Here is a 26,151-nt window from a genome sequence, read left to right on the forward strand (position 1 = left end):
GGGGGGTGGAGAGCACTGGCAGTGAGAAGCTGGGAATGGCTTGGATTCAGTAAGGTCACTTAGGGCACAGGGTGCACTCCTCCCCCCCCCCCACCCCCACGTCATTCTCTAATCTTCTTTGTGCCCACTTTTCTATCACCCAGATGCCACCTTTTAGCACCTCCCTAAAGACTGAAAGGTTGGAAGCACTTCTAAATTGGGATCTGATTTCTTTCCCCCCTATTCATTTTCACCAAAGAACCCTCCCAAACCATTTTCACCTCCTATCCTGGTGTGAACAGTCAGATGATGGGTTTCTTTCCAACCTTGGAAGTGGGCCTTGCTGGTGAGGAAATTTGTGCTGGTTCCCACAAACTTTCATGCAACCAAAGTAAAGCCCTGGTGTCAGGAAATATCTCTAAGTGCAGGGCAAAGGGCATGAGGCCTTACCAACTCCTCCAGGAAGCCTTCTTTCAATTAACCACCTCCATCTCCTCCTTGCATCTCCATAAGAAGCCTGTCTCCACACTCCCTGTACATAATTTGGCTTAGTGATTGCTGTGTGGAGCAGCAAAGGGTTTATTTGGCCTTCTTTCCCACATGTGGGCTTCTGGAGAGCCAGGAAAAGGGACCTGTTTGCTCTAGCACACTGCCTGGTACTTCACAAGAGATCAAAAGTTGTTTGCAGAGTGGATATGTGAAAGAAAATTCGTAAAATGGAGTCAGACATGCTAAGGGGCCATAAAATGGAGCTGGGAGCCTTTGGGGAAGTGAGTCTGAAGCACGTCCTCACTCCGATGAAACCCAAACCTCAGCACTGTACAAACAACATCCTGGAAAACATCCATACACTTTGGCCAGAAGGCCGGAAAAACTCTTTTGCAACCTTTGCATGTGACTCTCCAGTAGCATTCTAACAGCTCAGCACTTTTGCAGCTAGCACCAATCACACCTCATTGAAAACAACTCATGTAAATTCTCTTTCCTCTTGAAATACCCTGACCTCCATTGTCTCTGCGGGGCACACTTTTCTTCCACTCTGCGCCTTCCAGGTGGCAATCCCCAAGACCCCAAATCAGCGCATACATTTATTCTGCAGTTGCTGCTTTGTCTTTTGTTGGCCAACAGATGAAAAAGTAAAAGACTTCAGGTCTTGTTCTCCCTCTGCCATGAACTAGCTAGGCGATCTTGGGCAAGTTGTGTTCCTTCGCAAGTCTGAGTCTATATTTCTAAAACGGACGTGGTAACAAAGGAAGAGTTTGACTCTGAGGTTCCTTTCTGCTATCACAAACTAAGTTTCTGAGCTAAACTGAAATGACACAATTCCTATTCTCTTAAGGCGACAAATTTCTGGCAACCAATTCTATTCTCCTCCCCACACACACAGGGCGGGTAGAGATGTGGTCTCCGCCCCCTGGCCTGGAGTCAAGGTAAGCAGTGGGGAAACGGAGATGGAGCCTGGCTACCAGGCCCGGAAGTGGGGAGGTGGGGCTCTGATTCAGGAATGTGGTAGAGGTGGAGGAGCCCTGTGAAATGGCTTAGGAAATTGACATTTTGGTCAAAAGAACACACACTAAATCAAGAAAACTAAGTATTGGCCAAAAAAAGGGGGGGGGGGGAATGAAGCACCATTATTCTGGTGGGGTCATCAGCTACCTTTGGCAACTGGAGAGCTATTCCCTAAACACACTGTTAACTAGTGGATTCACGCAATACCTTTCTAAGTCTCTGGCCAGCTGCCAACCTGCCCTCCCACCACCTCACCTGTCTCTTTGTCCAGGTGAGACCATCAGCCTAGAGCTTGCATGTGTCCAAGAACAAGCAGCTCCTGACTTGGGCAGGACATGTTCAGACTCAGATCAGAGGCTATCAATCTCAGCCTTACACTTAAAAGTCTCAAGCTGTGAACATGGGAGATCCTGTTCTCCCTTGGGGGCAAAGTAAGCCTTTTTTTTTTTTTTCTTGGTAACTTTATGTGTGTCCCTGAAATGACTGCCAGCAGGCCATAACCCAGGGGAGGCCAGGTGGAGGGAAGCTGCATAAACATGTCTTTCTAACAGCTACTTGGTAGGCCCTCTGTCCCTTAGATTTCTACTTCTGAAAATGCTTTGATCTTAGCATATCTGGCTTCTCATGTGTGTCCCTGGACTGAGCCCCAGCAGCTTCCTCTGCACCCTCATTGAGGAAGGACCATTAACCCAGCCTTCCCCACAGCACCTCGAAGGACATTCAGATCCTTCATACCACTCCTGTCTCTGCCCTCCTCTCTGGGCCAGTTCCAGCTCCCCTGAAAATCAGTAAGATGCCCTTAAAGAATATGAATGATTGTCCCCCGAGCCCAAATAATCAGCAAGGCCCCAAAGAATCCAGATTCATTAAACAAGCAAACAAACCGTCTCCCCTTTCAGAAGCACCCAGCCAGGGCAGAATGAGCAGCGGCCTGGGAGTCCTGAAAGCTGGATTCCTGTCTTGACACTGGCTCTGCCACTAACTAGCTCTGTGGCCCTGAGCTTAATTCTGTGGTTCTCACCAACATTCTTTAAAAGTGGTTGGGAACTGGCAGAGTTGGTGGAATGCACGAGGTGAAAACAAGCAGGAGGTGAAAACAACTAATAATTTTAGAGTTGGCAAAAGACATCCAGCCATAACATTTCCTGATGCAGGGCTCTAGGCCTATTAGACACAGAAATGGAGCTCCCAGTGGCTTTTTGTCAACCTTACTACCACAGTAATTTTTTAATTAAAAAAAATTTTTTTTTCAACGTTTATTTATCCTTGAAAAAGCAAGAGAGAGAGAGAGACAGAACACAAACAGGGAAAGGACAGAGAGGGAGACACAGAATCTGGAGCAGACTCCAGGCTCTATCTGTGACCACAGAGGCCAAAGCAGGGCTCGAAGTCACAAACTGTGAGATTATGACCTGAGACAAAGTTGGACACTTAACCGACTGACCCACCCAGGTACTTCCCCCTCCCCCACCAAGTAATCTTTTTAAAACACAAATCTAGTTCTGGGGTGCCTGGGTGGCTCAGTTGATTAAGCATCCAACTCTTGATTTCAGCTCAGGTCATGATCCCACAGTTTGTGGGATGAAGCCCCACATTGGGCTCTGTGCTGACAGTGTGGAGCCTGCTTGGGATTCTCTCTCCCTCTCTCTCTCTGCCCCTCCCCACTTGTGTGAGCATGTGCATGCTCTCTCTCTCTCTCAAAATTAATAAAACACAAATCTAGGGCAGTGCCTGTGCTGTTTACCCCTATCCCCACCAAAAAGAACCTTTCAACACTTCTTCAAAATATTGACAGGGCCATATCATGGCCTAAAAGGGGGGCTGCCACAGAATATTTTCCAGGCATGCCCCAATGATGACCCATCCCTCACACTGCAAGAGTGCTCTCTCTATTCAAGTTCCCAGAACCTCCATGCTCCTGTCTCCCCTGGTGCAACAGGATCTGGCATTCTTTAAAAGCCTGTATAACTTTGTGATTTAAAGTAATTCTTGCAACTCATTAACCAAATATTTATTGAGTATCTATTAGGTGCTAAAAACTGTTCTAGCCTCTGAGACTTCAGCAGTAAAAAAGAAAGAAAGAAAGAAAGAAAGAAAGAAAGAAAGAAAGAGAAAAAGAAAAAGAAAACAAAAAACAAAAAAACCCCAAACCTGTTCTCCTGGAGCTTGCAGTCTAGTGGTGGGGGGTGGGAGGAGAATTAAAAAAAGCAACAGCAGCAGCAGCCAAAATCATGTGGCATGTGCAAAGGGGGTGTGCAAAATTAGAGAAGGGGGGACAGAGAGCAAAGGGGGTGTATGCTATTTCACGTGGGTGGTCAGAGAAGTCCTCTCTGATAGGTAACATCTGAATAGGGATCTCAAAAGCAGGGAGGAACTGAGCTACACAGGCAGGAGGAAGATAAGATTCAAGACAGAGAGAAGGGCATGTGCAAAGGCACTGAGGCAGGAATTTCTGAGGTGCTCAGAAGGCTAATGTAGTTGGAATGCAGCCACCAAAGGGAGTGAGCTGTAGGAGATGAGGTCAGTGAAGTGAAGGGAGTTCAAGAAGCAGCAAAGTCATGTAGAGATTTTTTTAAGCCATGGCAAGGAGCTTTGACTTAATGCTGAATGAAATGGAGATGCACAGAGGGTTTTAAGGAAAGCAATGACCACCTCTGACCTAGGTTTCAACAAGAGTATTCTGTCTGCTCTGTTGAGAATGGACTGAAGGGGCACAAGGACCAACCAGAGAGACCCGCGAAGGGGCCATTGCAACAGCACGGGCAGAAATGGTGGCAGCTTATGTGACAGTGGTGGTGGTGGAGGTGGTGAGAAGTGTTTGGATTCTGGAAATGTTCTAACTGTGCAGCCAACATCATTTGTTAAAGGATTGAATGTGAGAATGCTAAATAATCTTGGGTTGGTTCCAACATTATTTTGCAGTTCTTCCAAATGTTGAAGAGGTACCAGAAGTTAAATACTCAGCAGTATAGCTAAGAGTGAGGTGAAAAATACCTGTGGTTTCTAGCTCTTGTTCATCAGGTGAGTCAGGGCACATCTGCCTGAGGGGGACGTAAGCACCAAACACCCAGCAGGCAGGGAGTGCAGGTGAAGGCTTGATGTTAGCTAGGGTCTCGACCCTGTGTGAGGAATGAGAGCCATGCACCTATCCACCTGTCCCCTTCAAACCAAGCAGGCTGAACTACTGGGCCGTCTCTTATCTTTTGGAGTTTCCTGTTCTTAGCACAGTCTGTTTCTGTGGCCTGGGGAAGTAAGGAGGGTCACAGAGAAACTAAATTTGGCATGTGGTTGCTCCCAGAACTACCCTTATCCAGGGAAGATGAAGTCCCAGCTGGGAGGCAGTGATTCTGAGGAGGGTGGATGGGATACAGGATCCGTAGAGTTACTGGGGGTACTGGGTAGAGTCTCCAGTTGTGGCCTGTGGAGCAACTGCACAGCTGCTGTAGTTCCTAGGCCAACCTTAATTATAGCTGAGGAGCTTTTAACAAATAGCCATGCCAAGGCCCTATCCTCACAAAATCCAATTTAATGGGTTGGACCCCAAACCAGTGAATGGTAAAAAGCTTCACAGGTGAGACTAATAAGCTGGCAGGCTTGAGCATCCTGCTTAGAAGTTCATTCCCAAGGTGCTACCATGCTTGAGACTCCCCCACTCCCAGAGGCACATAGCCCAAGTCCCTGGAATGTTAGGCTCGAAGGAAGAACGGACCCCAGGCTTTATGTGACAAGACATCTTGCTGCATTTGCTGACCCTTTGTGGTCCCAGTACCCAAAGAAGGGCCCCCATGATTGCAGTGGAGGAAAATTGAGGGTTATGCAAAATGATTGAGAGAAAATACAACTCTCCCAGTCCTGAATGAACAATTTTTGGATAACAACAAAAAACTGCAAAAGTGAAATGCTGGTCAATTTTAGAAATAGTGATTTTTGTCAAAGACCATATAAATGATATGTAATAACATCTGGTATTTATCCAGATTTAATAACACAAAGAACATTTGCCTGAGGATTAAGTATATAAACCTGAAGTAGTAGAGTATACAATGGTTTTCATCCAGTGACTTTAGCTACAGAAGGTGCTCCCTTCAGTGGGAAGGTGTTTAAACACCAAGAAAGCTGAAGGTCTACTGGGGGTGGAAGACAACAGACAGAAGGTGCTCCCTTCAGTGGGAAGGTGTTTAAACACCAAGAAAGCTGAAGGTCTACTGGGGGTGGAAGACAACAGACAGAAGAAAAACAGGGCTCGTCCGGGATTTGAACCCGGGACCTCTCGCACCCTAAGCGAGAATCATACCCCTAGACCAACGAGCCACACAGAACCACCCTCTCATTTTTAAAGTTTAGTAAAGAAAATTTTAGCCACGTAGACAGTTGGCCCGAAAGTCCCCTCTTTACAATTGTGGGCACGGGGTGACGCCTGGTGGATAAAGTGATCACTGCAGTTTCTCTCGCCCAAATTCCGGAAGGCGATGCCCCTCGACTACAGATCTTTTTCGGAAAAAAAGCCCAGGCATCAACGAGAATATTTCGTCACGTTTTGGCTTCCGAATGAGCCAAAGATGCTATACAGGAATGGTGGGAGGCCATCGCATCCAGGACGGTCACGGGCTGCGGGGCGACCCCGGGGGCGTGGGGAGGGCTGCCCGCGGTTGGGGGGAGAGCTGGGCAACGGGGAGGCTCCTTTCGGACTAGGCACTCTGCAGACCATTCCTGCGCTCCAACATCTCCCGCCCTGCCTCACACTCCACGGAGCGTGCTTTCCGGAAAGCTTTCTCGTGGTGTCTCCGCCAGCCGCGTCCGGGTGCCCTGCAGCCGGACGACCCCAAACTCAGTATCCTTCGTGGAGAGACAGCTCCTGCCGTGTGACGCCCTCCCTGGGTGGGAAGGGAAGCCGTGAGACAGGAGAGGGCCCTGACTCTTCCTGGTGACCAGCTTGCGCCTGGCCCAGGGCAGGTGCTTCGAACGTCTAAACCTAACAGAGGTGGTCCTGTCTCTCGGGACAGGACGTGTGTTACAGCTCTTTCCACCAGTCTCAAATACTGCGGCTTAAAAGACGAAAGAAAGCAAAACAAACCAGGAAGGAATGGGCAAAAAAAGAGATACGAAGAACCCGGGGAAACGACAAAACTACGAACCACAGGGCGGAAGGTGGAGGGCGGGGAGCCGGGAAGAGATCGAAGGGTAGAGAATACGCGTGCTTGCACTCTGCCAGCAGGTAGCGTGGCCGAGCGGTCTAAGGCGCTGGATTAAGGCTCCAGTCTCTTCGGGGGCGTGGGTTCGAATCCCACCGCTGCCATATGCTTTTGAGCTAATTTGTAACAGACAGCAGTGTTTGCATCGGTGTGGCCACATAAGAGCACTGAATCTCTTCGCCTTCCTTTCGAGCCCCAACCTCTTTCTCCAGTTAGTGGGAATATGGGTATATGTTGTTTTGTAACTTCATATTTTTTACTCTTTCAAAACTCAAAGTTCTTATTAGTGAAAAACGATGCCATCACAAGATTATAATGATGCCTTTGAACCCATGTACTAGTACTTTAATATCATATACCTATAACCTTTGCTTTGCCTTTCTTCACTCAATCAAAGAGCATATTTTGATCACTTGTTTTTGGCACTGTTCTATTGAGGGGTGCAGGAAAGATGAGTAAAACATAATGCCTGCCTGTTACAAGGGAAGCCCACTGACCAAACTGGAAAAGTAAGCCATACAATTACAAAACAGTGTTGAACCATGGTAAGACATCATCAAGCAGAAAGCAAATGTCCTATAAGGAAGGCAATGTGAGGGTTTGGGGAGGATGCTGAGGACAGTGGACTCTGCAGTTAGACTACCAGAGCTCCATTTCTCACGTTACTAGCTGTGTGGTGTCAGGCAGGTGGCTTATCTTCTGTATGCCTCAATTTCCTCATATGTAAAATACAGGTAATACTGTACACGTCATGGAAGTGTTATGAAAATTAGTTCATACATATAAAGGTGCTTAGCACAGAGTCTGGCAGTCAAAAAAATGTTAAGTATTTTCATTACTTAAATACATATTTTGCCACACTTAAGACTACCCTTTCTTTTCTCCCATCTGGGTTGAAATTCCACTACAGATTAAATAATAAAAGATCAAACATTGTCTACAGAAAGCTACATGAAGTGAAAAAGTCTATATGATAGTCTTGTTATTATCAATACAGGTATTTGTAATTCTGGTGTCTGCAGATAAGCAGTTAGGTAGTTTCTTTCTGAGGAGAAGCCTGAATTGGGTACTTGGGCCCAAGTGGAAAGATCAAGATCAGTTTAGGCTTTCCATTTTTAATGTAAGCTCATTGCCATGGTTCCTACCCTTTGGGAAGACTTTAATATGAGTCTACAGAAGCCAGAAATAAATGCTGTTTAATTGTGGCTTCTGGAAGCCAGCAAGTATGTACAGGAATATGGTAACATTCATTCATCCATTCATTCATTCATCCATTCTTCACCTACTATGTATCGTATACAGTGCTAAGTGCTTAGGGCACAGCCACAAGCATAATAAAACTTTAGGCCTTTATATCTGGAATTTGTATCCTAATAGGGGGGAAAGACAAGACAAAAGAAACAAACAAATGTGTGTAATCATGTCAAATAATTATAAGTGCTGTGAGGAAAAAAATAATGTAGGGAATAGTGACAATTGGGGGCTATTTTGGAAAGGGTGATCAAGGAAGATGTCTCTAAAGAGGTGACATTTGAGCACAGAAGGAATTAAAGAGGAAGTCATACAAATATCTGAGGAAATAATATTCCAGGAGAAGAAAACAGAAAGTAAAGCTCAGAACAGGAAACCAGGGCCATGTATTTGAGGAACAGAGGGCCAGTGTGGCCAGAACAGAATGACTGAGAAGGAGGAGAAAAAAAGAGAGAGAGAGAGAAAGGGAGGGAGGGAGGAAAAGGAAAAAAGAGACAACGCTATGTGACAACACATAAAAACCCTTGTAAAGGATAACACATTGTACATTTTTAAAACGATGACAATGTTAGCATGCATCAGCCCCCAGTTCCCTCTCAGGAAAGAAAACAGCTCGGTATATGTGGCACCATATAAAGTTTGCAAGAAATTTCCCGTACACTGTTTTATGTGACTGAATGAGTCCCTGGAGTCAGGCAGGGGAAGGGAATGCATTACCATTTCCATTTCACAATGGAGGCACTCAGAGGCCAAAGAATGACCTGCTCTTGGACCTGCCCGCCGGCCTGTCGGCCCAGGGGAGTGAGGAAACACGTCGTGGGACAGAATTCCAAAAGCTAGCTTGGAGCTGTCTCTACTTTGCTATTTCACATCGCGTAGGGAGCCTTCGGTTGCATCATTTTAAGCAGAGAAGAGAGGACAAAATGCAGCGACAGAAACGTAAACAAGTTGAAGGAAGCAAAACTGGGCTCGTCCGGGATTTGAACCCGGGACCTCTCGCACCCTAAGCGAGAATCATACCCCTAGACCAACGAGCCAGCCTACGAATGCCTTTTAACTCTGCCTCAAGGCTCATTCCCGTCACTAAGCGTATCCAGAATCGTATCACTCGAGTGCCTTCTGTTGGAAGGAATCCGTGTTTGTTTACCCAGAAAGCGTAAGCCTCACAACACTCCTTTATCAGCTGCTATAATCACCAGACAGAAGCAGGGAAAGTATCGGGCATTGCCTCAACGTCTCAGTAGGTGCGGAGGACCTGGGAGATTCTGAGGCTTTAGAACCCACCGTCCTCGGTTCTGCCGGGTCCTGCCCTCCTATATCTTCTGAGGCGTCTGGAAGTGAGGTTTTTTCGGAGGAAAAAAGGACCACAGGCCCCAGCGAGATTTGAACTCGCGACCCCTGGTTTACAAGACCAGTGCTCTAACCCCTGAGCTATGGAGCCTCATCCTGTGGGCTCTTTCTCTACCTCTCATCTTATAGAAGCACACAGTAAAGCTAACATCCCAAAGCACTAAGAACTTTGACCAGAGCAAAAATCCAAGATATTCTTCCATAAAATGAGAATTTCTTCATGTCCTGTCAACCCTCTAAAAAAGTTCCTTTCGAGTAGAGCCACCACCAGGCTGTCTTGTCTTTCATCTTGATACTCTCCTGAGACAGTGCATCCCTGTGCATCTGGAGCCACAGAAAGGATGCAGATATAAGAATCTCAGATATTTGGGCACATGGTAGACCCACCTGAGAAGTAAGAGACTCCTATAGAGGGTGTCTGATGGACAGATTATAATACACTCCTTTCATTTAATATTGTGATAAAATCTGGGGAAGGTGAAAAAAGATTTATCATGGTTTTGTCCTTTCTAAAAACCTTAAGTATTTTTGGGATCGATTCCTCTCTCTCAAAGGCTTAGGGGTAGGAGCATGTCGGGAAAAGGGGTGTTGGGGAGAAAGAGTTTAATCCTTCCTTAAAGGAAGATTTACCTACATCTTCGGTATGAAAATAATACAACTTTTTAAAAAGGATTTTCACTTTTTAGAAACCTTGTTTATATAAGCTAGTAAACAGGAACAAAAAAATTATTTAAGAAAGATCTTGTACTTATTTCTTACTGCAAATATAATCATAGCTGGGAACACTGGAAAAAAGCACTGATTCATGCAACCCCCAAAAGTGGACCAATTCTGTTTAGCAAGATTTCGACTCTGTCCACACGCCTGTTCTTGTGCCCACTATTTTTTAATGTTTTCATTTGTCCAAGATCATGAAGTTTCTAAGAAATCTGTAAGCTTATCTGTAAGCTTATGATTCATTGTGTTAGAGTAGGCAGTAGTTAGATTCTAACAGGATACCTGGAGGCCAGCAAGGAGGAAGTCATGGTCAGATCCAAGAAAGTCAGAGGCCTGTCCTGGAGGCATTCCATACGAAGGGGGACCAAACCCAACAGGCCCAAGATGGAGGATGCCAAGACAGGAAACCCCTGACCCAATTAGGAAGAAAAAGTGGGAAGCCCTGCTTCCAGCCCCAAGTAATGAATATTCTATGCCCTAGTTAACAACTGCTGACAAAAGATAGAATCCCAAACCCCAGGGACACAGTGCTCTCTCAAATTCGCTCTTGCTCTCATATCTCGAGTGTACTTTTTGCTTTAATAAACTTTCCTGCTTGTGTCGCTCATCCGCTGTGTTGCATCTCTGTCTTTGGGTTATTTTTCATGACAAGACCAAGAACCTTCCAAGACTTCTTCAGGTCTGCCTGGGTTTAAGCCCCAGGACCTCAAGTCTCTGCAGCCTAGAGGCCCCTTTCAGGCTCAGGCTTGAGCAATGGAAACTTGATCAAGGCAAAAGGGCCTGCAGTAACCCTCTGGCTGAATGCAGACAGGCCCATAAGATGACCCACTTCAAAATATCCATAGGCCCTAACTGACCAATGGGCTACTTACACATAGGCACAGTTGCCAAAAAGGGAAAGTCCATACATGCTCCCCTTCCCGGTTTAGATACATTCCTCCCCACCCCCCACCTCTTGCAAGCAATATCTCCCCTGCTCTTCCTCCTGCTTCTCCCTTGAGGTGTATTCAATAAATGTCTACCACCTTTGTTTTGCCTCAGGTGTTCTTTCACCCCTCAGGCTACCTGCTTCCACCTGACCTTGCCCCACATTTGGGGGCCCCCATCCAATCAGGAAAGAAACCACACATAGTTCACCTGGCAACAACTGGCAACAACTATTTTTCATTGTATCAATGTAAAACACGGTGCCACTAACCTTACAAATCTTGAAGGAAGAGAAATCTCCATACAGGCAGAATCAGGCATTTATGGCAGATATTCTTGGTTCAGGGATGAGTCACGGAGAGGCCTCACAAGGTTGTCCTAAGACGAGAGGAACATATCCAACTGTTCAGGGCCAAGAGGGTAATAGGATCTTCTGTGGCTTGACAATAGCCATTCCTCCCAATGTTCCCTTGGTGTGCAAACCTCAGTCTTTCTCCAGACAATATCCTCCTTGTCTGTAAGACAACTACAAGGCTTTGAACTGACTGCTCTGCTTTAGAGAATCAAGAATCGGTCACTGAATCCCATTTGCCTACACAAGGCATTTTATGCTAGAAACTTCCAAGGTAATCAGCATGGTCATCCCTTTGGACTTGAGTATGTAGCATAGTGGTTAGAAAACACCTGGGTCAGTTAGTTAACCTTGCAAAGTTGCTGTATCCTTGTTTTGGAAATGAGAGTTCATTACTATCATCATGGTTATTGCCATCTTTATTATTATTTTATTCAGAGACACGGGCCTTAGGCAAAATTGCTAAACAGTCAAAACCAGCTCCCCAACAGCTTTCTCATCCCCTCCCTGCTTGCTGTTTCTCCTCTCTTTTTCTCCCATTGCATTCTTGGCTCCTCTTAACCTTTTCCTGAAATCTGTTCCCTCATGCTCACCCTGTCACAACTGAGCAAGCTTCTATTCTTTTCTATTCTCTGTATGGACTGAACTCTTCCCTATAACTGTAGACTGCTTGTTACACATCTGAAAGGAATTTAAAATGCTCAAAGGAGCCTCCAAAAAGAGAAGCTAGGACAACAACCATGGGCCTGATGGTTTTTGTTCCCCTTCGCAGAGGCTGTCTTTGGGTTCAGGGTCCTCCCTCTCTTCACAGGATAAGTAAACCTTTGCCCAAGAGACCCTATCTACATTCAGTCTATTTCCTACCCCTGAAGTTTGTCCCAGGACCTTACATCAATCTCTCTCATTCTTCCAGCCACTCACTGCCCTCAGCTCACTTGGGTTGGCCTGACTCAGGAGGTTCCAAGAGCCTGCTCCACTAGTCCGGTCCAGAGAGCAACATTAAAAAGGCCTGTTCCAGAGTGTTCTGGCCAATTAGAAGTTCTCTAGAACAACTTGACCCCTGGTAGGGATCTTAGGATTTTTTTTTTTTTTTAACATTTATTTATTTTTTGAGACAGAGAGAGACAGAGCATGAACAGGGGAGGGGCAGAGAGAGAGGGAGACACAGAATCTGAAACAGGCTCCAGGCTCTGAGCTGTCAGCACAGAGCCCGACGCGGGGCTTGAACTCAGGGACCGTGAGATCATGACCTGAGCCGAAGTCAGACACTTAACCGACCAAGCCACCCAGGCGCCCCTCTTAGGATTATTTTTAATTACTTTTTTGCATATTTGTCTGTATTTCATCCATTTCCCCTCAACTTTTTATTGTGCAAAGTTTTAATTCTAGTGTGGAAATAAAGGAAGACCAAGTAAATGACAACAGCAACGGCTATTTATTCAGAGTTTGCTGTAGCAAGGAAGTCAGCCATCATCATTTGAGTTTTGTCAGAGACTCAAAGGCAGACAGAAAAGTGGGAAAGCTTTATAGCGGAAGGCTTCAGGTGTGCCTTGATTGGAGGCCATTGGCATGGGGGAGCTATAGACAGTCTACCTAGAAGCAAAGCATCCTATGTGATTGGTTAGGGGTGCATATTTGGCTTTCTCTGGTTGGTCCTAAATTGGAAGCAGGGACAAATATTAGGAAAGCTGTCAGTTGCTAATCAAGTCTTGGCCATTTGGGGCTGATTATTACAGAATTCTTGCTTGGCTCCCTGGCTTGTTACTAGAGATAGTGGTCTGAGTTCCTAGAAGTCTGACTTAAAGATAGTAGGATGGTTTCCTGAGCTGATGAACATTGTAAGGGAAAAATACAAGTTAAAAAGAAGAGGTTTGGGGCGCCTGGGTGGCTCAGTCGGTTAAGTGTCCGACTTCGGCTCAGGTCATGATCTCGCAGTCTGTGAGTTCGAGCCCCGCGTCGGGCTCTGTGCTGACAGCTCAGAGCCTGGAGCCTGTTTCGGATTCTGTGTCTCCCTCTCTCTCTGCCCCTCCCCTGTTCACGCTCTGTCTCTCTCTGTCTCAAAAATAAATAAACGTTAAAAAAAAATTTTTTTTTAAATAAAAATAAAATTAAAAAAAAATTAAAAAAAAAGAAGAGGTTTGATTCTCCCTGTCAAAACTGAGAAAAGTGATTACCCTTCTCTCCTTTTCCTTTGAACATTTATTTTAGAAAACTTGCAAGAATAAGTACATCACAGTGCTTTGCATTACTATGATGAACAATGTAGGGGCGCCTGGGTGGCTCAGTTGGTTAATGTCTGACTTCAGCTCAGGTCATGATCTCACACTTTGTGAGTTCGAGCCCCATGTCAGGATCTATGTTGACAGCTCAGAGCCTGGAGCCTGTTTCAGATTCTGTGTCTTCCCCTCTCTCTGCCCCTCCCCTGCTCATGCTCTGTCTCTCTCTGTCTCAAAAAAAAAAAAAAAAAAAAAAAAAGAACTATGATGAACAATGTAATTAACATGTGAGACCATAAAGGAACTAAATATTTAAGTAGGGGCTCAATAAATACTCAAAAGACTATCTATTACATTCATCCAAAGGAACATATCATTCGCTAGTATTTAATTTTGAGCACTATTTTTACAGTACAGGCCACTACTTGGCTGGCTCTGTACTGGAGCTAGAGACAGAATCTTACATTGCAATGTAACGCGAGTCTCCTGCTGATCTAAAAGGATTCTGGTGGGAACTTTCAAATGCCCTAAATTGACCATGGGGGCATTTGATACATAGATTGGAACAGAGAGTACCTGTCAAAATTCTCTAACCTTTGGGGAGCTTATTAAGATTCCAATTCAATAGACCTAAGACCCTGCATTTCTAATAACTTACCAGGACATGCTGATCCTGCTGGTGCCTGGACCACAGTTTGAGTATCAAGGTCTTGAATTTACTGCTTGTAAATAAATTTTCATCATTTGGACTATTAACAAGGTAAAGATAGCAGGAAATTCAGGGGTAAACTCTCCGGCATTATTGCAGAATGCTAGAGCTTAGAATACTAGCATTCTGTGTTGAAGAGGGAAGGAATAACCATGTGTCAGATAAATCCATCACATTTATCTGTATCAGGCTTCTTTCCAAAGGGGCCGTTATGCATTTGCTTCAGATACTGGACAATTAAATGTGTGACAAAGGAAATCTGAGATACCTGGCTTATGAGTCTCTGGGCATTTCTTTCTTTTACTGTGCAATCCAACATAGCAACCACTTCTTGAGGGAAGTAGACCAAGGATCCTCCCTCCACTGAAGGATCCAGCGAGTTCAAAGTAAGCAAGGAGTACTCAAGCACTATCCAGTGATTCAATAGGGGAAGCCACGCACACTGGTCAGTAAAGGAATTTCAGCCAGGTATGAGAGAGGGTAATACTTTCTCTCCTGATAGGAAACTGATTTCAAGTCTGTCTGTTTGGATGCTGAAAATGCAACATGCCAGGATCAAGGGGAGCTCTACTGTAAACCAGGTTCTTTCCTGTTGACTGGTTCTTTTTATTGCCTGATCAAGAAGGGCCCAGAACACTTGCACCTTATGACGTGTTGGTGGTGGTGGTGTTTTAAGTTAAAACATAGTTACATAAACTCTGGTTTATTTAAATGTGTGTGTTTACCAAATTAGCCCTAACATACACATACACAAGTGTGCCTGTATAATCCCATCTGTAAGAGCTCATCAAAAGACCTTCCCAAGGGAGGCGCCAAGATGGTGGAACAGAATGGAAGTTTTTTTTTGTGTCTCACATTCATGAAATACAGCCAGATCAACACTAAAACATCCTGCACACCTAGAAAACAGATTTGAGGATTAACACAACAATCTGCACAACATTTACCACAGAACTCAACAGGTACGCAGCACAGCGAGGTTAACTGGGGGAGAGAGAAGCTGCAGAGGGCGGGGAGCTGTTTATGCTTGCAGAGCAAGAACAGAGACTGCGGGGGGGGGGGGGGGGAGGGCCGCGGGGAGAGAACGGGAAAAGCACCCCCCCCCAAAAGCAGCTGGAGAGAAAGTGGAAGAGTGGAAACAGCCACAGAAACTGAACAAAAAAGGGAGAAAGGAGAAAGGAGAGGGTTTAAATTTCATTAAGACTGTAAACAGGGGGAGTGCAGAGTCTGAAACTCCTCAGCTCAATACCTGGTGGTGCTCTGGTGGGAAGGGCGAATTCCCAGGAGCAGAGTGGGGTCCGGGAAGTTCTCGGGCCACACGGGGAGAAGTGGTTCCCCTGCTGGGAGGACATTTGGTAGAGTCCGTGTGGCCACCTCTGCGATTCCAAAGGTCTCAGCTGACCGCAAAGAACAACAGCATTCGCTGGTGCTGGAACAAGTTCCTTAAGGGTGAAGCCTGGTGCCAAATGCATGTTGTGATTTTCCACAATTCCTGAAACACTGCTGCTACACAACTGCGTGAACTTTTTCTGGGGCGGGCTGGCACCCAGCCTCAGTCTCTGGGCATCAGCAGCAGCACAGTCCCATAAATGTTCCTGGGTGCAGCCGGCACTGGCCATTGCTTGTTGACACCCTCCTACAGAGGGGCAGAAAGGGTCAAAACCGCAGTCTCTCAGAAGTGAGGGGCCAGGAAACACAGCCGCATCTGGGATAAAACTCACGAGGGAGGTGCCGCCTGGCAACCTGATGGCTTGGTCACGGACAGTGTAAACGCGGGGAGTGGACAAAAGCCAGAGACAAAGGACAGGTGTGCGATTGCTGGTCGGGGAGAACGGAGTTCAGATACTAGAGACGGGGCAGTTGGGTGACGCCATTTTGACCGCTCCCGCGCACGCGCCTATGCGCCTACAAGCACCGCAACAATCCGCCCCAGTAAGCTAAGCAGCGCCATCTAGTGGAGAACTGAGCCGTTACACTAACCCCACCCACTGGGCCAACCTCGCTCTTCAGGAACACCACAAGTCTCTCCGCCTGCTTAGTTTACAGACTCTAAAGTGCTTCATAGTTTAACTTCTAGGAGTAAACAATGTAATTTCAATCGTATTTCAGTCTGTTCACTGGTCCATGTATTCAATTTTCTTTTTTTTTCTTTTTCGTTTCCTTGAATATAGAAAGAGAAAAAATTTATTTTTATTTTCAATTTTTATTAAAATATTTAAAATTTTTTTCTAGTATATTTTTTACTTTTTTGTAAATTTTTCAAATTCTATTTTACTTCCATCATTTCATTTTATTCTATTTCATTGTAATCATTTTTTTTCACAGTTTCAAACGTTTTCCTTTTTTTTTTCTTTTTCCCTTTTTTCTCTAATCTATCAACCTCCTTTCAACACCTAGACCAAAACACACCTAGGATCTAGCATCATTTATTTGATTTGTGTGTGTGTGTGTGTGTGTTGTTTTTAATTTTTTAATTTTAATTTTTTTACCTTATTAATTCCTTTTCTTCTTCAAAATGATGAAACGAAGAAATTCACCTCAAAAGAAAAAGCAGGAAGAAACAACAGCCAGGGACTTAATCAACACAGATACAAGCAAGATGTCTTAACCAGAATTCAGAATCATGATAATAATAATATTAGCTGGGGTTGAAAATAGTTTAGAATCCCTTTGTGTGGAGATAAAAGAAGTAAAAGTTAGTTGGGATGAAATAAAAAATGTTATAACTGAGCTGCAATCTCTAATGGATTTGGCAGTGGCAAGGATAGATGAGGCAGAATAGAGAATCAGTGATATAGAGGACAAATTTATGGAGAATAATGAAGCAGAAAAAAAAAAGAGGTAGACTAAGGCAAAAGAGCCCAATTTAAGAATCAGAGAAATCAGCAACTCATTAAAAAGGAACGTCAGAATCATAGAAGTCCCAGAAGATGAAGAGAGAAAAAAAGGGATAAAAGGGTTATGTGAGCAAATCATAGTGGAAAACTTTCCTAACCTGGGGAAAGACACAGACATCAAAATCCAGGAAGCACAGAGGACTCCCATTAGATTCAACAAAAACCAACCATCAACAAGGCATATCATAGTCAAATTCACAAAATACTCAGGCAAGGAGAGAATCATGAAAGCAGCAAGGGAAAAAAAAGTCCCTAACATACAAGGGAAGACAGATAAGGTTCAGCAGACCTATCCACAGAAACTTGGCAGGCCAGAAAGGAGTGGCAGGATATATTCAATGTGCTGAATCAGAAAAATATGCAGCCAATAATTCTTTATCCAGCAAGGCTGTCATTCAAAATAGAAGGAGAGATAAAAATTTTCCCAGACATACAAAAATTAAAGGAGTTTGTGACCACTAAACCAGCCCTGCAAGAAATTTTAAGGGGGACTCTGTGAGGGGAGAAAAGACAGAAAAAAAAACAAAAGACCAAAATCAACAGACTAGAAAAGACCAGAGAAAACCATGAGAAACTCCAGCTCTATGAGAAACATAATGGCAATAAATTCATAACTTTCAGTACTCACTCTAAACATCAATGGACTAAATGCTTGAATCAGAAGACATAGGGTAACAGAATGGGTAAGAAAACAAGATCCATTTATATGCTGTTTACAAGAGACCCACTTTAGACCTAAAGACACCTTCAGATTGATGGTCAACAAAAGAAAGCTGGAGTAGCCATCCTTATATCAGACAATCTAGACTTTAAAATAAAGACTGTAACAAGAGATGAAGAAGAGCATTATCACCGTAAAAATTTATGCTCCAAATGTGAAAGCACCCAAATATATAAATCGATTAATCACAAACATAAAGAAACTCATTGATAATAATACCATAATAGTAGGGGACTTCAACACCCCACTGACAACAATAGATAGATCATCTAAACAGAAAATCAACAAGGAAACAGTGGCTTTGAATGACACATTGGACCAGATGGACTTAGCAGATATATTCAGAACATTTCATCCTAAAGCAGTGGAATATACATTCTTCTCCAGTGCACATGGAATGTTCTCCAGAACAGATCACATCACACACTGGAACACAAATCAGCCCTCAACAAGTACAAAAGATCATACGTGCATATTTTCAGACCACAACACTATGAAACTTGAAATGAACCACAAGAAAAAATTTGGAAAGGCAACAAATACTTGGAGACTAAAGACCATCATACTAAAGAATGAATGGGCTGACCAAGAAGTTAAAGAGGAAATTAAAAATTACATAGAAGTCAATGAAAATGATAACACCACAGCCCCAAACTTCTGGGATGCACCAAAGGTGGTCATATGAATAAAGCATATAGCAATCCAGGCCTTCCTAAAGAAGGAAGGTCAGATGCATAACCTAACCCTGCACCTTAAAGAGCCGGAAAAAGAACAGCAAATAAAACCCCAAACCAGCAGAAGACAGGAAATAATAAAGATTAGAGCAGAAATTAATGCTATCTAAACCAAAACAAAATAAAACAAAATAAAAACAGTAGAACAGATCAATGAAACCAGAAGCTGGTTCTTTGAAAGAATCAACAAAATTGATAAACCACTGGCCAGTTTGATAAAAAAGAAAAAAGAAAGGACCCAAATAAAATCAAGAATGAAAGAGGAGAGATCACAACAAACACAGCAGAAATACAAACAGTAATAAGAGAATATTATGAGCAATTACATGCCAATAAAATGGGCAATCTGGAAGAAATGAACAAATTCCTAAAACTACCAAAACTGAAACAGGAAGAAATGGAAAATTTGAACAGACCCATAACCAGCAAAGAAATCGAATTAGTAATCCAAAATCTCCCAAAAAACAAGAGTCCAGGGCCAGATGGCTTTCCAGGGGAATTCTACCAAACATTGAAAGAAGAGTTAACACCTATTCTCTTGAAGCTGTTCCAAAAAATAGAAATGGAAGGAAAACTTCCAAACTCTTTCTACGAAGCATTACCTTGATTCCAAAACTAGACAAAGACCCCACTGAAAAGGAGAACTATAGACCAATTTCCCTGATGAACATGGATGCAAAGATCCTCAACAAGATATTAGCCAACTGGATCCAACAATACATTAAAATAATTATTCACTCATGAACAAGTGGGATTTATACCTGGGATGTAGGCCTGGTTCCATATCCACGAAACAATGTGATTCATTACACCAATAAAATAAAGGAAAAGAATCACATGATCCTCTCAATAGATGCAGAGAAAGCATTTGACAAAATACAGCATCCTTTCTTGATAAAAACCTTCAAGAAAGTAGGGATAGAAGGATCATACCTTGAGATCATAAAAGCCATATATGAAAGACCCAATGTTAATATCATCCTCAATGGGGAAAAACTGAGAGCTTTCCTCCTAAGGTCAGGAACACTACAGGAATGTCCACTCCCGCCACGGTTAATTCAACATAGTATTGGAAGTCTTAGGCGCAGCAATGAGGCAACACAAAGAAATAAAAAGCATCCAAATCACCAAAAGAAAAAAAAAAAGACCTTCCCAAGAGCTACCCATAGACTCCAAGTTTCTTATCTGGCTCAGTAGGAGGCATAATAGTTTAAATATTTTTAATATTTCAAAAACATTTTAGCAATAATTTATTAATATTTAAATTTTTTATTTTAACATTTAAATATTTTTATTTTAAGTAGGCTTCATGCCCAACGTGGGACTTAAAGTCACTGAGATCAATGGTCGCATTCTCCACCCATTGAACCAGCCAGGTGCCCCTTAAACTATATTTTAAATATTTGTTCTCTCCCTCCCCACTTTTTTCAAGTAATGAAAAGCCCCAAGGTCTTTTCTTTCTTTCAAACTGATGCTTCCTTATCTTACACTCAGAGGTGGCTATACATGACTTCTATGTTCTCCACAATTTGAGATTAACAACAATCTTCCCACATCATTCTTTCCAAAGTGGCAAAGACTTTTGTGCACTGCTGAAGGCAATCAGTTCACACTCGCTTTTTTCTGAGGATTCTGAAACACAAAGTGAAATTTCTTAGAAGTCCTACACTTCAGCCAAAAGGGCCAGGGAGGGGTATTGGAATCCCTCTGCCTCTAGCAAGTAGGGAGCAGAAGCCACACCCTTGACCAGTCCTCTAGACCGGTGGATCACTGGCCTCCCATGCTGACCACCTCCAAGCTGACCACTGCACCTCACTCTTAACTCTGGGAGCTTCTGGAGAGAAAGAGAACTTGGTTGGAGCCTACTGGGGGACACCCAGTTCTGCTCAGGGAGCTCAGATTGCCCATGAACTCGAACTAGAGAGAGGAAAGCAGGAGGCAAGAAGCAACCAGGAGGCACTTAATTTCTTGTGTGCAAGGAGGGACCCGGTTGGGGTAGGGTGGAGGTGGCGGGGTGGAGGGGAGATGACCCACCAGACAGCCGGGCCTGGCTGCTGATGAGGCGTCTAAGAAGACCCCGCCTCTGACCTTGGACCGTCCAGGACTCTTCCTTCGCGGACCCCAGCCTTCTACCCCCATTTCCCCGCCTGGGTCTACATCCATCAAATGCTCTCGACACCCTATTTCCAAGCAACTTTTCTAGAACTTTTCTGTTCATCGTCCCCGACCCGTGGCAGCGAGAGCGGGAGCTAGCGGGACACTCGCCCCGTGAAGATCCAGTGAAGAACAATTTTGCTTCTCTCGGCGCACCCCCAGCCCCCGACCCTCAGGCCACCAAGTCTCGGAAAACCCTCAGGCAAGGAAAGGCAAGAGGAGGTGGGTGGGGAGGGGCCCTTGAAGTTCGGAAACAGATTCCTGGGAGAATTTCTGGTTCTGAAGACCCAGAAATGGCCAATCAGAAACCGCAAAGAATAGAGCTAAGGCAGAATCCAGGGCCTTGAGCCGGGTAGAGTTCACGTACAGGTACAAGATCCCACTTTGGGTCAGCAGACCGCAGGTATCACTCATGAAACTTTTATCTAGATTTCTCTCTGCTCCTTTTAAAAGAAATTGAACGAGCTAGGGGCGCTTGCACCCAAGGGAAGCCCCGAACCCACCCCTTCCTGGGCTGGGGACGCTCCTGGAACACAACCTCCCTTGGTGAGGTGGGGGTGGGGGGTCATTTTGGTCCCTACGTAAGGGAAATAGTTCCGATACTACAGCAGTGCGGTAGTTACTGACCCAGAAGGCCGCAACTCGACCCAATCTCTCCATTCTGACTGAATCTGCAGGAGGAGGCGACCAAGGAGTTCCCTGGAATTCTGTGTTAGGCTGGCGAGATCTGTAAAGGAAAGGGCGCTTCCTTCTGGAGCTGAACTCAGACTCCATTTGCACTCAGGCTCACAGCCACAGACCAACGACGCAACGGCAAGTAGGCCCTTATTCAATCTTCTAATCACGGCAATAAGTCGCCGGCGGGATTTTTTTTTTTTTTTCCTGCGTCTTATTGCCTAGGTTACAGAAAAGGTAAAAATCTTCTAAGGACATTCACTGTAATGATCGTTGACTACTTTATGTTTCACTTCACAGGCGTGTGAGAACACGATGACTCCTCTCTTGTTCAGATCCGTAGGGTTGAATGAAAACCCTGCGGGGAAGTCCACTAACCGCAAAGAAAACTCCAAATTTTGAGCTCATATGCTGGATAGGTACATAACTTAAAGGTTAAAAAAAAGCCTTTCATGCCATGCGGTAGTGTGGCCGAGCGGTCTAAGGCGCTGGATTTAGGCTCCAGTCTCTTCGGAGGCGTGGGTTCGAATCCCACCACTGCCATCGGTGTGTTTTAATCTAGCTACAAACGCCGAGTTCTTCGGCCCTGAAAGAAGGGTTACGTAACAATAACTCGCATAACTCATAGGAATTCCTCTTCTCCGTTCTTCCGTACTCCATCCACCGGACACTGATTTCTATGTTTGCAATCAAACCACCTCGGTTTACTACACGATAATCTCCCACTTCGAGCTCCTCTGACATTCCCTTCCAGGTTGTATGTGCACCTGACTTACTCCTTGTCACGGCTTTTGCACTGCTTTTGTGTTCCCTCGGCAACTCTTTTGGTCTCACTCTTGTAAAATCCACATTCGCACTGATACATTCTTTTGACCCAGTTTAGGCATCATCGGGTCAGGAACACTTCCCAGAAATTGTGTGGTTGCCCCAATCAGCCTGCTGCTGACACTGGTTTAAGAGCTGCAGGTCTATACTCCGAAAATAACCTGCACAGATCCGATTTGGATTTTAATCACATTACTTTTGTAATTGAGTATGATGAATGAATGAGAAAACCAATACTTACCAGGCTTCAAGCTTTCACTCAGGCTTGATTGCTTCATGGGGGTGGGGTTGGATAGGTAAACAGTTATTCTGAATTTCATTTGCAGGTGGGTTTCTGATTCCAAAACACTTCCAAGCTGATTCTTGGCTGACTCCTTGCATCTGGCCCAGGGAGTGTGTGCTGTGAATGGTGTTGACTTAGCCACTCCCCTGTCCTTCCAAATGAATCTACTTATCTTGGAGACTACTTAGATTTGGAGACTAAACCACTCAACTGCTAGAACTGTGCAGCACCTGATTCAGTGTGGGAAAGAGAAGATACGCTCAGGGACTACTTAGTGGTGTCTTCTCAGAAGGGCTGTCCCACTGCACTTTTCAGCCATGACAGTCCCTATTTCCTAACAGTAGTATTCCTGGATTTGGGCAGGCTGCTCCCCTCAAGAAGGAAATCCCCTGCAATTTCCCAGCACTGTCATGAAGAATGAATGAAATAAATGGAGGAGGGAACTAGGACTCTGCAAGAATCAAGGTCTTGGGGCTTTTCATGCTACATTTTTATTGTGTCTTCTTTTTTTTTTTTTTTTTTTTTTTATTACTTTCTGTCTCCCCATTCAAATCCTCTTCCATGTTTCCTAGGCCACCTTCATGTCACTTTGATGACTCCTTTTTGATGTTCACTTCCTTTTCACCCACCTCTCACCAAGAAATATCTTTGCCACCTGAGGTTTTCACAAAAGAGGCCATATTTTTCTCAGAAATTGAGAGATTTCTCTCTTACCCATGCAAGGCTACAGAGGCAAGGCAGTTGTCCACAAGCCAAAAAGCAGGGATTTGTCAGACACCATGTGTTGGCCCCTGGATCTGGGACTTCCCAGTCTCCAGAACTGTGAGCGATACATTTTTGGTTTAAGCCACCCAGTCTATGGTACTTTTGTTATAGCAGTCTGAACTATGACTAGCAGTTTTAGGTTTATAGCAAAATTGAGTAAGAAAATACAGAGTTTCTATGTACCTTCTCTCCTCTCTGCCCACCCCACAGCCTCCTTACCATCAACATTCTGCACTAGTGAGATTTGTTACAGTGAATGAACTAACAATTACACATCATTATCAACTAAAGTCCATAGTTTATGATGTGGGAAACAAAGGCAAATGAAAAATTAAATTCCTTTACTGCCTACAGCCCACTGACAAAGCCTTGAAACAGGCAGAGTGACCTTCCTCTGAGGCTCAGCTGCCTCAATGATGACACTTTGCTAAGGGCAAAAGGCAGTCTTAGCTTAACATTTTCCCAACCCCTCAGGATTCTGTATGTCTACTTTAACATATAAAAATCCCTTTGGAAGCTTCCTTTGTATCTTACCCCCCCCCCCCACCCTCAAGATATATGTTGGCAATCATACTCCAAGCTTATGGCCTCCTGATATACATCTGAAGGGTATCATGACTGAGTTTTTACTAAACAGTAATAAACGATCTTTTCCCAACAACAGGCAGCCCCCTCAGGATCCTGAAAACCTTGTTTCCAAAACACCTTAGAGACTTAGGCTATCCCTAAACTCTCCCAATCTGAAGGTATATAATCAGTCACCCATCACAACCCCAGTGCAGCTCTTTCTGTCCATGGGTCCTGTCCCTGTGCTTTAATAAAACCACCTTTTTGCACTGAAGACATCTCAAGAATTGTCTCTTGGCCATAGGCTCTGAACCCCAACATTTCCACATAAGTTTACACTAGGATTTGCTCTTTGTATTATGCACTCCATGAGTTTTGACAAATGTGTAATGACATATATCCACCAGTACACTGTAGTATCATACACAATAGTTTCACTGCCCTAAAAATTGTGTTCTGCCAATGCACCCCTCCCTTCTTTCAACCATTGGCAGCCACTTTTACTGTCTCCATAATTTTGCATTTTCCAGAATGTCATATACTTGGAATCATGCAGTATGAAGCCTTTTCAGATTGGCTTCTCTCACTTAGTGAATGTGCATTTAAAGTTTCTCCATATCATTTCATGGCTTAATGTCCCATTTCTTCTTAGTGCTGAATATTCCATTTGTATCAATGTACCATAGTTTATTTACCTGATCACCTGTCAGAGGACATCTTTATTACTTCCAAGTTTTGGCATAAAGCTGCTATAAACATAAATGGGCAAGTTTCTGTGTGGACATAGCTTTCTACCATTGGGGATAGTAGTTACCTAGGAACATGATTCCTGGATTGTATGATAACAGTATGTCTAGTTTTATAAGAAAATGCTAAAATGTCTTCCACAGTGACACAGAGTATGTTTAAACTTCATTTTGTAAGATTAAAACACTGTTTTTTATTAATGTAATGTATACACGTGATATATTTTGAAAAAAATACATAAAAATATAAAGATACAAATCACCCACAAATAACTATTTTGCCATATATCCTTTTTTCATGTATGAACGATAAATTTCTAAGAGTAGAATAGAATACTTGATCAAACATTATCTTTTTAAGGTTCCTGATTTACTTTTTTTAAAGATTTAAAAAAAATTTTTTAAGTAATCTCTACATCCAACATGGGGCTTGAAGTCACCCCAAGACACCCCAAGGTTCCTGATTTATAACACCCAATGTCCTCCAGAAAGTAGTACCATTCTACAAGAAAGTCCTCACTGCATCTTGGTCAGTATTATATATTAGTCAACATTTTCTGATTTGGTGATGAAACAATATCCTCTTGTTTAAATTAGTATTTCTTTCTTATTAATGAAAGAACATCTCCATGTGCATATTTAGTCTTTTGCATTGCTCGCTCTCTATTGTGTATTTACCTTTTCCAAAGGCAGACTTTCTAATATATTTCTCCTTAAGGCCTGATTTGCCTAGTATGCATTATTTGCGCTTATGAAAAAATATAGGTATCTGGTGAGGTGGAGCGCAGTTACCCCAATATTTAATCAATGTAAACTGGTTCTAAAGATTAGAAGGTAACAGATTCAAATCTAATATGAAAGCCATTAGTTCACATTTCCTGAGTGAACCACATCTACTCCATGATCATAAAGATAAGTGAAATTAGGTTTCTTGGCAGGTGGAAAGCTCTTCTCTTGTTGCCTGAAAATAGAATCAAAAGAAACCGGAGGGCAAAAGTTTCAGGAAGTTTGAGTACGGGATTACATCAAAACAGCAAGCAACTCCTTCGAGCCGGAGTCGAACCAGCGACCTAAGGATAACAGCAGACGCTGTTCCTCTACAGTCCTCCGCTCTACCAACTGAGCTATCGAAGGGCGCGACTCCTGCGCGTTACTGCAGATTTTTGTGGATATAGTACCAGCTAGTGAGAAGTCTGGCTTCTTTGTATTTGAGGTTCAGACTAAGCTTGAAGCTCGTCAAGTCGCCCGAGAGTCGAATCTATAATAAATCGAATCCCAGGAGTAGCCTGGGGCGTAGGAAGCAGACTCTGAGTCGGAGAAAGTGAGTATGGAAGCAGAGCAGAAGCCCGATTGGGGTTTATCTACCTAGTTTTTGGCCTAAGCTGGCCGATTAACCCACGAACCAGTTCTCCAGGAGCGCAGGAGAAACTGGGCGCCCGGCTGATGCACTTGGGAGGTGTGCCGGACTCCACGCCGCCGGGGGTCACTGCTATCAATGGGCCCGAGCTGATTTGCTCTCTTCCTCAAATACGGAGGTGTGGACTCCGCCAACCCATCCAGTCTTCTAGCAGAAACTTGAGGA

General features: G+C 44.0%; 1 protein-coding gene and 6 non-coding genes across 19 annotated transcripts in view; 2 read left to right on the top strand and 5 right to left on the bottom strand.

Annotated features, from left to right (window-relative positions):
* RNASE9 (ribonuclease A family member 9 (inactive)) overlaps positions 1 to 26,151 on the bottom strand; it is a 172,731-nt gene that overhangs the window by 88,621 nt on the left and 57,959 nt on the right. For 4 of the 13 annotated variants that reach the window (XR_006203676.1, XR_006203675.1, XR_006203678.1 and 1 more), the window contains exon 3: positions 11,197 to 11,303. The exons of 6 other annotated variants lie outside the window; for them this stretch is intronic. The gene's annotated coding sequence lies outside the window, so the exon portion shown is untranslated. Of the gene's footprint in view, positions 1 to 11,196; positions 11,304 to 14,952; positions 15,031 to 19,899; positions 20,187 to 21,335; positions 21,425 to 26,151 lie in introns of those variants that run through there. 3 more of the 13 variants (XM_042942590.1, XM_042942591.1, XR_006203681.1) reach the window with 3 other exon arrangements.
* On the bottom strand, positions 5,728 to 5,799 carry TRNAP-AGG. The gene has a single exon. It is a non-coding gene; the product is annotated as a tRNA-Pro (tRNA).
* Positions 6,703 to 6,784, top strand: TRNAL-AAG. The gene has a single exon. It is a non-coding gene; the product is annotated as a tRNA-Leu (tRNA).
* TRNAP-AGG lies at positions 8,897 to 8,968 on the bottom strand. The gene has a single exon. It is a non-coding gene; the product is annotated as a tRNA-Pro (tRNA).
* TRNAT-UGU lies at positions 9,300 to 9,372 on the bottom strand. Its single transcript has one exon. It is a non-coding gene; the product is annotated as a tRNA-Thr (tRNA).
* TRNAL-UAG lies at positions 21,845 to 21,926 on the top strand. The gene has a single exon. It is a non-coding gene; the product is annotated as a tRNA-Leu (tRNA).
* TRNAY-GUA lies at positions 25,612 to 25,703 on the bottom strand. Its single transcript is given in 2 exon segments — positions 25,612 to 25,647; positions 25,667 to 25,703. It is a non-coding gene; the product is annotated as a tRNA-Tyr (tRNA).

The sequence above is a fragment of the Panthera leo genome, chromosome B3, assembly GCF_018350215.1.
Source record: "Panthera leo isolate Ple1 chromosome B3, P.leo_Ple1_pat1.1, whole genome shotgun sequence".
NCBI classification, from domain to species: Eukaryota; Metazoa; Chordata; class Mammalia; order Carnivora; family Felidae; genus Panthera; species Panthera leo.